This window comes from Bos indicus, chromosome 20 (assembly GCF_029378745.1).
Source record: "Bos indicus isolate NIAB-ARS_2022 breed Sahiwal x Tharparkar chromosome 20, NIAB-ARS_B.indTharparkar_mat_pri_1.0, whole genome shotgun sequence".
Taxonomy (NCBI): Eukaryota; Metazoa; Chordata; class Mammalia; order Artiodactyla; family Bovidae; genus Bos; species Bos indicus.
This window is the reverse complement of record NC_091779.1, coordinates 36,575,503-36,588,387: the sequence shown is the minus strand read 5'-3', so window position 1 is coordinate 36,588,387 and position 12,885 is coordinate 36,575,503. Positions and strand designations below refer to the sequence as shown.

Sequence of the window (12,885 nt, the reverse complement as noted above, 5' to 3'; positions counted from 1 at the left end):
GGGAAGCCCAAGAATACTGGAGTGGGTAGCCTATCCCTTCTCCAGCAGATCTTCCCGGATACAGGATACTGTACAGGATACTGGGGTCTCCTGTATTGCAGGTGGATTTTTTACCAACTAAACTATCAGGGAAGCCCAACCTCTACTGAGCCTTGCCTAAAATGTAGACAAATGAGGAAAATGAATGATTGTTTTTTTATCATTTTAAGTTGTAGACTTGCTTCACTAAAATATATAATTTGAACAACCTAAAAGAGAAAAAGAAATAATTCAACCATTCAAATACAAATACTGCTAATATTTTGATGAATTACTTTCCAATTTTTTCTTGTATCTAAAATTTTGAGATTTAGTTTCTCTTTTACTGAAAACATAATTTTACTAATTATTAATTAAAATATGGTATATTTTCACTTTTAGAATAAATGTAAATTTTCCACACTATTTCAAACCTTATGTATGATTTTAGAGGCAACTTTGTTTTTGTTTAGTCACCAAGTTACGTCTGATGCTTTGTGACCCCAAGGACTGTAGCCTGCCAGGCTCCTCTGTCCATGGGATTTCCCAGGCAAGAATACTGAGTGGGTTGTCATGTCCTTCTTCAGGGATCTTCCTGACCCAGGGATTGAACCTGCATCTTCCACTTGGCACTTTACCACTGAGCCACCAGGGAAGCCCTAGGGGCTACTTAGTCATCCATTATATAGATGTGTCTTCTATTGTTTTCAAAATTGGTATATGAGCAATGGGTCTTTGTCTTCAGATCTATGCCTAGCGTTTCTTTATATACATAGGATTCTTTTCTTACAATTGGTTACTAAAATGGAATTTTAGGGTGTCAAAAGAATGACTCATTTTTTTCCTATGAGTAAATTATCTTTTCAGTGGATACCCGGTTGGAGGGGCCAAAGATGATTCTGAGAAATAATCCTAATTACTGAGTTGAATTGTGTCGCCCACCCCCGCCGCCAATTCATGCACACCCAGAACCTCAGAATGTTACCTGATTTGGAAACAGGCTGTTTGCAGATGCAATTAGTTAGGATGAAGTCACAGTGAATCAGGGTGGACCCTAAATCCAGTGGCTGGTGTTCTTCTAAGAAGGTCACGGGAAGCCCCAGAGAGACACACACAGAGGGAAAAGACCACGTGAAGATGGAGGCAGCAGACTGTGAAGACGGAGTGAGGTGGCCAAGCCAAGGAACTTCAAGGATCATGGCAACCATGAGACTAAGAAGAGGCAAGGAAGGATCCCGCCCCAGAGCCTTCAGAGGGATCATGACCCTGAGGGCACCTGGATTCCAGAGTTCTGGCCTCCAGAACTGTGAGAGACTAAATCTCTGTTTTAAGCCATCTAGTTTGTGTTAATTCACTAAGGCAGCCCCAGGAAATGAATATACCTAACAAAGAGACATGAAGGTACACTTGGTATAAGGTGGGACTTTTCAAGCCTGCATTTCCCAATTCATTAAGGGCCTAGAAAGAGAGAAAAAACTCAGAGACTTGCAAGGTCCAACATCAAAGTTTAGAATTCTGTTTTCCTACCTTCCCACCACACCCCTGGTCCCTGCAAGGCTCCAACAGTCAGCATGGACATGACTTACTATGGTTGTTGTTTTAAGCCACTAACTTTGAGGGTAATTTGTTACAGAACAATAGACAACCGATACAATTTCTAATGCAGCTAATTCAGCTTACATTTTGAGTATCTAGGGTGAGCTCATGAAGAATTTGTCTTAAAGCAATGAGGTCTTGGCTCTTCTTGGTGGGGATGGACAGATTTTATTCCCTAGGATGGAAAGACTGTAGGGACTACTTGGGACAAGCCCAGAGATTTTAGCTAAAGGGAGCAATTTTAATATTCTTCAGTTCTCTTGAGTTAGCAGAGTGGCTGCTCCTTCATTTTCCCCTTAATCAACCTTGGCGGCAGGGTTTGCCTGAGCTGCTGTGGCTTCTGCACTTGGCTCCTTGGCACAGACAGGCGTCCAGCATTGTAGCTTCCTAATCTAAGGTATCTGAGGCTCTAGGCCTGTGAGTAAGTCTGCCTCACAGCCTTTTGTATTCTGAGACGCCAATGGCTGAGTAACAGATGATGGTTTTGCTGTTTACAAGGTACTTAGAAGCGTGGGTGGCTGACTGGACTCGCCCCAGATCTGCCCGACACAGCTGATGTGACCAGATGTCTGGTGCTGCTCCTCCGATCTCTGGGGCTGATCAGTCATGGCAGAAGGTAAACATGTGATGGAAGAAAATTTGCTCCATTAATCAAACAGTCTTAATGAGTGGTATGGCTGGTATCTTGGAAGTCGCATGAAATACGAAGTCAGAAGTTTGGGCTTCATGTTTCTCCTTTGCTATGTAGTAATGTTGTGAGTTTAGGAAAATCAAATAAACTGTGAGTCTCCATTCTTCATCAGTGGAATAGGGTTGATGTTAATCACCCAGTCTGTATCCAGAGGGTGTTTTATGGTTCAATTGGGGGGAAGGGGCTTTGTGAACCATAAAATGCTAATGTAGTTGTTGGCTCTTGTGTTTATGTGTTAGTAATATCTCACTGAGTACACACGCAAGTGTTAGTCACTCCGTCATGTCCAACTCACTGTGACCCCATGGACTGTAGCCCTCCAGGCTCCTCAGTCCATGGGATTCCCCAGGCAAGAGTACTGGAGTGGGTTGCCATTTCCTTCTCCAGGGAATCTTCCCAACCCAGGGATTGAACCCAGGTCTTTGGCATTGCAGGCAAACTCTTTACTATTTCAACCACGAGGTAAGCCTAGTCAGTCATGTCTGACTCTTTGCAACCCCAGGGACTGTACAGTCCATGGAGTTCTCCAGGCCAGAAGACTGAAGTGGGTAGCCTTCTCCTTCTCCTGGAGATCTTCCCAACCCAGGGATCGAACCTAGGTCTCCCGCATTACAGGTGGATTCTTTACCAGCTGAGCTACAAGGGAAGCCAAAGAATATTGGAGTGGGTAGCCTATCCTTTCTCCAGCAGATCTTCTCAACCCAGGAACTGAACCAGGGTCTCCTGCATTGCAGGTGGATTCTTTACCACCTGAGCTATCAGGGAAACCTGTGTATTCACAAAGGGCACATTTTTAGGAAACAAGCCCAAATCTATTATAATCTATTATTATAATTCCCGCATAATCAAGGAGAATTTGATTCTGTATGTTTGAGAGGTTGTCATCTAATGTGAAAGTTGACCAAATTTCCCAAGATTTGGCTAAGGTTGTCTTAGGAGGCTCTGGTCCTGTTTGATTCTGCTTCTCACGGAGTCAGCAGGGACCCTGGTATACTTCCTGGTGCCTCACTGTTGACCATCTTCAACTCAATTGATGACCTTCATGGTGCTGGTGGTGACAGTATCCAAATTCCATCCAAATTTAGAAAAATGGGAAAGTTATCTTTTGCATTTCTCATAGGCTATTTTGATAGTGCTTTATTTCTTATTTGTCCTTCATTCTCCAAAGCATTAAAAAATACCGTGTTCATTCAGTTGGGTATCATGTGGCCTTTTCCTTGGGCCCAACTGCCTCTTGTTTATGAAAAATAGCAAGTTAACCGTGACAAATGGCCGGCAGCAATTTTGCCTCCAACGTACATAGACTTTTTTCTTCTCCTTATTTTGTTTTTAAAAATAATAAAGTATTTTTCCATTGGGAAAAATGTCATTCAGAGATACATAGCATAGAGAAAAGCTCTGGAGTCAGGAGAACTGGGTTCAGATCCCAGACTGAGCCAGTTTCATAAGCTCTTTGGAGCCTCAGTGACTCTCTGGGCTGTTATGAGAACCAAAGTGTGCCAGCACTTTGCAAACAATGAGATGCTACACAAGTGTTCTTACTACTTTATCTCTTTGCAGCAGCATTCCAGCAGGAGCAGGCGACTCTTCAGAAATTCTGGTTCAGGATATTGGAAATGCTGTATCGTGGCCTATGTGTATTTGATCTGCAACATGCAAGTCCTGAAGAACAGGTAGCAAATCTATCTCTTCACCTGAAAAATGTGGAGCCCTAGATTTGAAGTCCAGTCCCCACCAACAATTGTTGGTGCTCAGTGCCCACCAACGATTATGGCCCTCCCTGAAGTTGGAAACTAGACCATAACCCAAAGCTTTCTTCTGTTGATCTGTCCCCATGGCCATGTTCTTTATTTCATCCAGCTCCAAGGCTGACTGAACCCTCAAAGTGTCATGCATGATGACTCTTTCTTTCACCAGACAATGTGCGGCCTGGAGATGATATTCATAAATTTACTTGGGGCCAGATGTGTGGTCCTAACCTATCCGTGCCTGGGTTTGCTTGCATCTTCTAAGGTCTTTGTCATTACCAACAGTCAACAAAAATCAACATTATTCTTATAATTTATGTGCAGTCAGCTTTCAGGTTTTCCCCTTTATTGAAGATCAAAGGATTGTAAATAATGAGAAGACAGAATAGCACAACAAGCAAATGTTATTGCTTTTATCTCTGGAGATTCTGACAAGCAGTCCCTCATTCCATATGCCTTGGGAAATGCATCATAGCATGGGCTGTGGCAAAGCAGACAGATTGTGTTTTGCCCATAAGAACAATGCTGTCATTGGGAGGCAGAGATCAAGGACTGAGCATTCAGTAAGTTATGACCAACTGTGTATCCTAAAATTCAGACACAGTGGTAGAAGGCTGCTAATGTGATAGAGCAAAGCTATAATTAGAAGCTGGCAGACTTAGAAAGGATATTAAAGGTGATCTACCGTGAGCCATGTATCTTACAGATGAGGAGAGGGGAACTCTGAGAATCAGCTAGTTGTGTCAAGACACACTGTCAGTTAATGCTGGAGCTGGGACCATAACAAAAATCTGTGATAGCAGCTCGGTGTTCCTTCAGCTCCTCTCTTCCCAGAGATCACTGATTAGAATGGGATGGACCAAGCCTAGAGTCCCAGCTTGGCCATGTATTGTGACCTTGGGCAAGTTATTTCACTTCTTTGAGCCTCAATGCCCCTAACCATAAATCTGAGAAATTAATACTTAGCTCATGGAATTGTTTTCAGGATTCAACTAGACAATCAATGTAAGAACAAGACTTAACCAATGGCCCGGATGATGCTCAGTACATAACTGTTTCTATAGTTGTGCCAGTATGGCCAGAAATACCAGTTCAGTTCAGTTCAGTTGCTCAGTCATGTCCAACTCTTTGCGACCCCATGAATTGCAGCACGCCAGGCCTCCCTGTCCAACACCAACTCCCGGAGTTCACTCAGACTTATGTCCATTGAGTCAGTGACGCCATCCAGCCATCTCATCCTCTGTCGTCCCCTTCTCCTCCTGCCCCCAATCCCTCCTAGCATCAGATTCTTTTCCAATGAGTCAACTCTTCGCATGAGGTGGCCAAAGTACTGGAGTTTCAGCTTTAGCATCATTCCTTCAAAAGAAATCCCAGGGCTGATCTCCTTCAGAATGGACTGGTTGGATCTCCTTGCAGCCCAAGGGACTCTCAAGAGTCTTCTCCAACACCACAGTTCAAAAGCATCAATTCTTTGGTGCTCAGCCTTCTTTACAGTCCAACTCTCACATCCATACTGCATACATCACTCTGCATGCATGCATGCTAAGTCATTTCAGTCGTGTCCTACTCTTTGCAAACCCATGGACCATAGCCTGACAAGTTCTTCTGTCCAGGGGATTCTCCAGGCAAGAATACTGCAGTGGGTTGCCACTTCCTTCTCCAGGGGATCTTTCTGACACAGGGATCGAACCGTGTCTCTTACATTTCCTGCATTGGCAGGCAGATTCCTTACCACTAGTTCCACCTGGGAAGCCCATAAATCACTCCATCATAACATCTTCTTCTTCCCTTTGCTGAGTCGTGTCCGACTCTGCAACCCCATGGACAGTAGCCTACCAGGCTCTGCCGTCTATGGGATTTTCCAGGCAAGAATACTGGAGTGGGCTGCCATTTCCTTCTCCAGGGGATCTTCCCAGCCCAGGGATCGAATCCGGGTCTCCTGCATTGCAGACAGACGCTTAACCTAACCGAAATTAATTCTGCATCAATTCTAGACCAATCTTCTCGCCTTGGTTTGCAATCCAGAGAAATTGGAATCAGTCTCCCCATTTTACCTTGCTAACCTTCTCAGCCATAATTAGTCATATTGGAGTACTTTCATTGATCTGAGATTGCTACTCAGATTTTAGATTGTCCTTTAAGAAATAGACATCAGAGACTCCAAATACTTAGAGGCTTCACTAAAGAGTTTAGCTTCCGAGGACTTTGAGTTTAGGTCTCTTTTGAATCTTCCTGATCTCTTTTTTTATCTCCTCTTCATTTAAGGCACCAAGAATTTCAAGGCTGCTTTGAAGGGAGTAAAGAAGAAATGAAGAAACAACCCAGGACCACCTGAGCGGGAAATGGCAAAGGTGGGAAGAAGGGGCAGGCTGGCTGGTTGCCTGGGGACAGTGTGCAGAGGGCCAGTGATTCCAGCGGTGCTGCAGGGATCCACGGTGGGCCAGAGGGGCCGCGTGGGGAGCAGGGCTGCCGAGTCGCGTTTGCTGCGGGAGGGGAGCAGGACGGCCTTCTGCAGGACTAGAAAGGGCATCTGGCTTCCCTCTGGTCTTTTCTCTGGATGTGCTGCTTGGAGTGCGAGCCACAGCAGGTGAATCCATTTGCTATTCAGACAAGTTAAATGCGTGTGCTCAGTGGCTTCAGTCGTATCCAACTCTGTGTGACCCCATGGACTGCACCCCACCAGGCTCCTCTGTCCATGGGATTCTTCAGGCAAGAATACTGGAGTGGGTTGCCATGCCCTCCCCCAGGGGATCTTCCTGACCCAGAGATCGAACCCATATCTCCTTCGTCTCCTGCATGCAGACAAGGGAGGCACCTAAATCCCAGAGCCTGTTCACATGTGGGCATCTGAGGGTGGGCTCAGATTTCTTCTGTGCTCCATTCAGCTTTCTGCAAACCCTGCCTCTTTCTCCTGGCTGTGTCCCTTAGAGGAAGCCCTTGAGAGAGTTTCTGTTTCACTCCTAAAGAAACCAAGGGACAGGGACTTAAACCAGACTTAAACTAGCAGGTGTGGCTAAGCTGACCCGGGATCAAGAGTTTCTATCCCCCTAGGGCGGCATTTTATGGGCTTTGTTTATAAGTATCCTGTTACCCCTCAGATACAGGGAAAGTGATCTGGTCTTAGAAAATGCCAGATCAGAGATCCCGCAAAAGTCAAACCCATGACTGGGGTGTATGTCATATGCTTGGGCAGCATCTCTCTGGCTGGAACATAATTGTGGCCGTTGCTGCATTGCTAACTTCTCGCTCAGCCCTTTGTTGAAGCAACCATTCTTTGGGAAATGGGGTTTGGACTCTTCCCTGCTCTAAAATCCAAATGCCATCAGGGCTATCCTTCTCCATGCTGTCCACTTGGACAGCTTGTGGTGTCTTACAAGCTGCTGAAAGAATGTTGCCCGGAGGGAGGTTCTCTGGGTTGCGACACACTATGGATTCAGCCTTCTGGTGTGTGGTCTCGCCGTGAAAGGGTGATCCAGTATCTACAGAAACTGATTCTAAAGCATTAGACTGCGTAAGAGTCAGGTGGGGACAGTTGTTATAAATACCAAATCCTGGGCCCAACCCCCAGTCACTCAGATTCAATATGTTCTTCGGGCTGGGCCCAGGAGTCTGCATTTGTAACTAGTGTCCTGAGTGACTCTGTTCCGTGAAGCACTTCACATTCCTTCTGATTCTGAACTTGAGTAAATCTGGGAGACTTGGTGCCTCAGGAGCAGTGAAGCCCTTGACACAGCAACATGGCTGAGATGAGAGAATGTGCCTGATCTGAGAAGCCCCCAAGAGTGTTTTGGTCTTGGCCCCATTGCAACCTCTTGATCTTCTATTTTTCTGCCTACAACATGAAGCAGCTCATGCTTTTTTCATTATTTAAAATTGAGATATAGTTGATGTTCAATATTATGTAAGTTACAGGTGTAAGTTGTAAGTTACAACATAGTGATTCACAATTTTCAAAGCTGAGCACCAAAGAATTGAGGCTTTTGAACTGTGGTGTTGGAGAAGACTCTTGAGAGTCCCTTGGACTGCAAGGAGATCCAACCAGTGCATCCTAAAGGAAATCAGTCCTGAATGTTTATTGAAAGGGCTGATGTTGAAGCTGAAACTCCAATACTTTGGCCACCTGATGTGAAGAGCTGACTCACTTGAAAACACCCTGATGCTGGGAAAGATTGAAGGCGAGAGGAGAAGGGGACGACAGAGGATGAGATGGTTGGATGGCATCACCGACTCCATAGACATAAGTTTGAGTCAACTCCAGGAGATGGTGATGGACAGGGAGGTCTCGCGTGCTGCAATCCATGGGGTCACAAAGAGTCGGACATGAGTGAGTGACTGAACTGACACTGATATTCCATTTATAGTCGCTACAAAACACTGAGTATATTTCCTGTGTTGTATAATATATCCTGGTAGCTTGTTTACTTTATACATAAAGGTTTGTGTCTCTTAATCCCCTACCCCATCTTGCCCCCTCTTCTCTCTCCCCACTGGTTACCAGTAGTTTGTTCTCTTTATTTGTGAATCTGTTTCTTTTTTGTTGTATTCACTAGACTGTTTTGTTTTTTAGATTCCATGTATCAGTCAGTTCAGTTCAGTTGCTCAGTCGTGTCCGACTCTTTGCGACCCCATGAATCACAGCACGCCAGGCCTCCCTGTCCATCACCAACTCCCAGAGTTCACTCAGACTCACATCCATCGAATCAGTGATGCCATCCAGCCATCTCATCCTCTGTCGTCCCCTTCTCCTCATGCCCCCAATCCCTCCCAGCATCAGAGTCTTTTCCAATGAGTCAACTCTTCGCATCAGGTGGCCAAAGTACTGGAGTTTCAGCTTTAGCATCATTCCTTCCAAAGAAATCCCAGGGCTGATCTCCTTCAGAATGGACTGGTTGGATCTCCTTGCAGTCCAAGGGACTCTCAAGAGTCTTCTCCAACACCACAGTTCAAAAGCATCAATTCTTTGGTGCTCAGCCTTCTTCACAGTCCAACTCTCACATCCATACATGACCACTGGAAAAACCATAGCCTTGACTAGATGGACCTTTGTTGGCAAAGTAATGTCTCTGCTTTTCAATATTCTTTCTAGGTTGGTCATAACTTTCCCTCCAAGGAGTAAGCGTCTTTTAATTCCATGGCTGCAGTTACCATGTGCAGTGATTTTGGAGCCCCCCAAAATAAAGTCTGACACTGTTTCCACTGTTTCCCCATCTATTTCCCATGAAGTGATGGGACCGGATGCCATGATCTTCCTTTTCTGAATGCTGAGCTTTAAGCCAACTTTTTCACTCTCCACTTTCACTTTCATCAAGAGGCTTTTTAGTTCCTCTTCACTTTCTGCCATAAGGGTGGTGTCATCTGCATATCTGAGGTTATTGATATTTCTCCCGGCAATCTTGATTCCAGCTTGTGTTTCTTCCAGTCCAGCGTTTCTCATGATGTACTCTGCATAGAAGTTAAATAAGCAGGGTGACAATATACAGCCTTGATGTACTCCTTTTCCTATTTGGAACCAGTCTGTTGTTCCATGTCCAGTTCTAACTGTTGCTTCCTGACCTGCATACAGGTTTCTCAAGAGGCAGGTCAGGTGGTCTGGTATTCCCATCTCTTTCAGAATTTTCCACAGTTTATTGTGATCCACACAGTCAAAAGCTTTGGCATAGTCAATAAAGCAGAAATAGATGTTTTTCTAGAACTCTCTTGCTTTTTCGATGATCCAGCAGATGTTGGCAATATGATCTCTGGTTCCTCTGCCTTTTCTAAAACCAGCTTGAACATCAGGAAGTTCACAGTTCATGTATTCCTGAAGCCTGGCTTGGAGAATTTTGAGCATTACTTTACTAGCATTTGAGATGAGTGCAATTGTGCGGTAGTTTGAGCATTCTTTGGCATTGCCTTTCTTTGGGATTGGAATGAAAACGGACCTTTTCCAGTCCTGTGGCCACTGCTGAGTTTTCCAAATTTGCTGGCATATTGAGTGCAGCACTTTCACAGCATCATCTTTCAGGATTTGAAATAGCTCAACTGGAATTCTACCACCTCCACTGGCTTTGTTCATAGTGATGCTTTCTAAGGCCCACTTGACTTCACATTCCAGGATGTCTGGCTCTAGGTCAGTGACCACACCATCATGATTATCTGGGTCGTGAAGATCTTTTTTGTACAGTTCTTCTGTGTATTCTTCCCACCTCTTCTTAATATCTTCTGCTTCTGTTAGGTCCATATAATTTCTGTCCTTTATCGAGCCCATCTTTGCATGAAATGTTCCCTTGGTATCTCTAATTTTCTTGAAGAGATCTCTAGTCTTTCCCATTCTATCGTTTTCCTCTATTTCTTTGCATTGATCGCTGAGGAAGGCTTTCTTATCTCTTCTTGCTATTCTTTGGAACTCTGCATTCAGATGCTTCTATCTTTCCTTTTCTCCTTTGCTTTTCACTTCTCTTCTTTTCACAGCTATTTGTAAGGCCTCCCCAGACAGCCATTTTGCTTTTTTGCATTTCTTTTCCATGGGGATGGTCTTGATCCCTGTCTCCTGTACAATGTCACGAACCTCATTCCATAGTTCATCAGGCACTCTATCTATCAGATCTAGGCCCTTAAATCTAGTTCTCACTTCCACTGTATAGTCATAAGGGATTTGATTGAGGTCATACCTGAATGGTCTAGTGGTTTTCCCTACTTTCTTCAATTTAAGTCTGAATTTGGTAATAAGGAGTTCATGATCTGAGCCGCAGTCAGCTCCTAGTCTTGTTTTTTCTGACTGTATAGAGCTTCTCCACCTTTGGCTGCAAAGAACATAATCAATCTGATTTCAGTATTGACCATCTGGTGTGATATCAAACAGAAGCACCCCTTATTTGGAGTTCTTAAGAGGAAAGCTACTGTATGACAGTAATGTTGATAAAAAGCATACTGTATAACAATAATATTGATAAAAATCCTTTACATTAAATCTAGATCAGTTCAGTTCAGTTCAGTCGCTCAATCGTGTCTGACTCTTTGCGACCCCATGTATCACAGCACGCCAGGCCTCCCTGTCTATCACCAATTCCCGGAGTTCACTAAAACTCACGTCCAGTGAGTCCGTGGTGCCATCCAGCCATCTCATCCTCTGTCGTCCCCTTCTCCTCCTGCCCCCAATCCCTCCCAGCATCAGAGTCTTTTCCAATGATAGAATGTAATAATAGCTTTCACTTTTTCTTTTGTTTTTCACAATAAACTCACTAAAACTTCACAGTGACCTAGTCCACGATGAAGATGTTGAGTCACAGAGATGTCTTCTGGATGCCACGGCGGTATCCAGTGTTCCATTACCTTAAGAGCAGAACTTAAGGTTGGGGTCCTGCTTTTTCAGCTGAGTGCTGGAGAGTCTGCATGGTTGATTGACCTCACCAAGGAGATGGGGCGTGTGGTGTGTGGTCATGGGATCTCTTGAATTTCTTCAGTCTCTCGTCTGCCCAAGTTCTCAAAGAACTAGACCTGGAACTGGAAGTTGATCCAATCACTAGGCTGGTGGTCTTCCTGGAAGGCCCTCCTGCCTTTCCATATTCAATCCATGGAGTGTTAAGTGGCTATCAGCAATGACTATTGGGTATAGGTGTTGCCACTATTACCTTAACCCAGAGAGTTACTGAAAAGAAGTTTAAAATGACGGGGAAAAACATGGAGTGGCCTGAATCAGGACAGGGGCTTTGGAGATGGTGAGAGATACTGGCTTTTGGAACAATTTGGTGGGCTCATGCTGAGTGCATACCATGGACCAGGCGGCCCTGACCTCATGATTGCTGTCCACCAGGAGTTATAAAATCGTTGCTCACCAGCCTCTTTGGTTTGGTTTACACGGCACTATTATTTGTGTGTGTGTGTGAGGGACACGGAGCTACACTCTCAATATGCAGGATTTTATTACTCACAAGAACATGGCATTATTTTTTTAATGTGCGTTACTTGCCAAAACAAAATACAGATAATTTTTCATTTTTTAATTTCCATTTTCTTTTTTTTAAGATTTTTTTTATTGAAGGATAATTGTTGTACAGAATTTTGTTGTTTTTGGTCAAACCTCAACATGAATCAGCCATGACTATACATATATCCCCTCCTGTTTGAACCTCCCTCCCATCTCCCTCCCCATCCCACCCCTCTAGGTTGATACAGAACCCCTTGTTTGAATTTCCTGAGCCATTGAGCAAATTCCTGTTAGCTATCTATTTTACGTATGGTAATGTAAGTTTCCATGTTATTCTTTCCGTACATCTCACCCTCTCCTCCCTTCTCCCCATGTCCATAAGTCTCTCTATGTCTGTTTCTTCACTGCTGTCCTGTAAATAAATTCTTCAGTACCATTTTTATAGATTCCAAATATATGCATTAGAATATGATATTTATTTTTCTCTTTCTGACTTACTTCACTCTGTATAATAGGTTGTATGTTCATCCACTTCATTAGAACTCACTCAAATGCTTTCCTTTTTATGGCTGAGTAATAGTTCATTGAGAAAACTAAGATATATGGCAAATAGATGGGGAAACAATGGAAACAGTTAAGAGACTTTATTTTTGGTGGCTCCAAAATCACTGCAGATGGTGACTTCAGCCATGAAATGAAAAGATGCTTACTCCTTGGAAGAAGTTATGGTCAACCTAGATAGCATATTAAAAAGCAGAGACATTACTTTACCAACAAAGGTCCATCTAGTCAAAGCTCTGGTTTTTCCAGTAGTCATGTATGGATGTGAGAGTTGGACTATAAAGAAAGCTGAGCACCAAAGGATTGATGGTTTTGAATGTGGTGTTGGAGAACTCTCAAGAGACCCTCGGTCTGCAAGACAATCC

General features: G+C 44.0%; 1 long non-coding RNA gene across 2 annotated transcripts in view; it reads left to right on the top strand.

Moving 5' to 3' along the window:
* Positions 1–414: 414 nt before the first annotated feature.
* Positions 415–12,885, top strand: part of LOC139178015 (uncharacterized) — a 40,282-nt gene continuing 27,811 nt past the window's right edge. For both annotated transcript variants that reach the window (XR_011562445.1, XR_011562444.1), the window contains exons 1-3: positions 415–2,230; positions 3,866–3,978; positions 6,319–6,404. This is a non-coding gene — a long non-coding RNA (uncharacterized lncRNA). The remainder of the gene's footprint in view (positions 2,231–3,865; positions 3,979–6,318; positions 6,405–12,885) is intronic.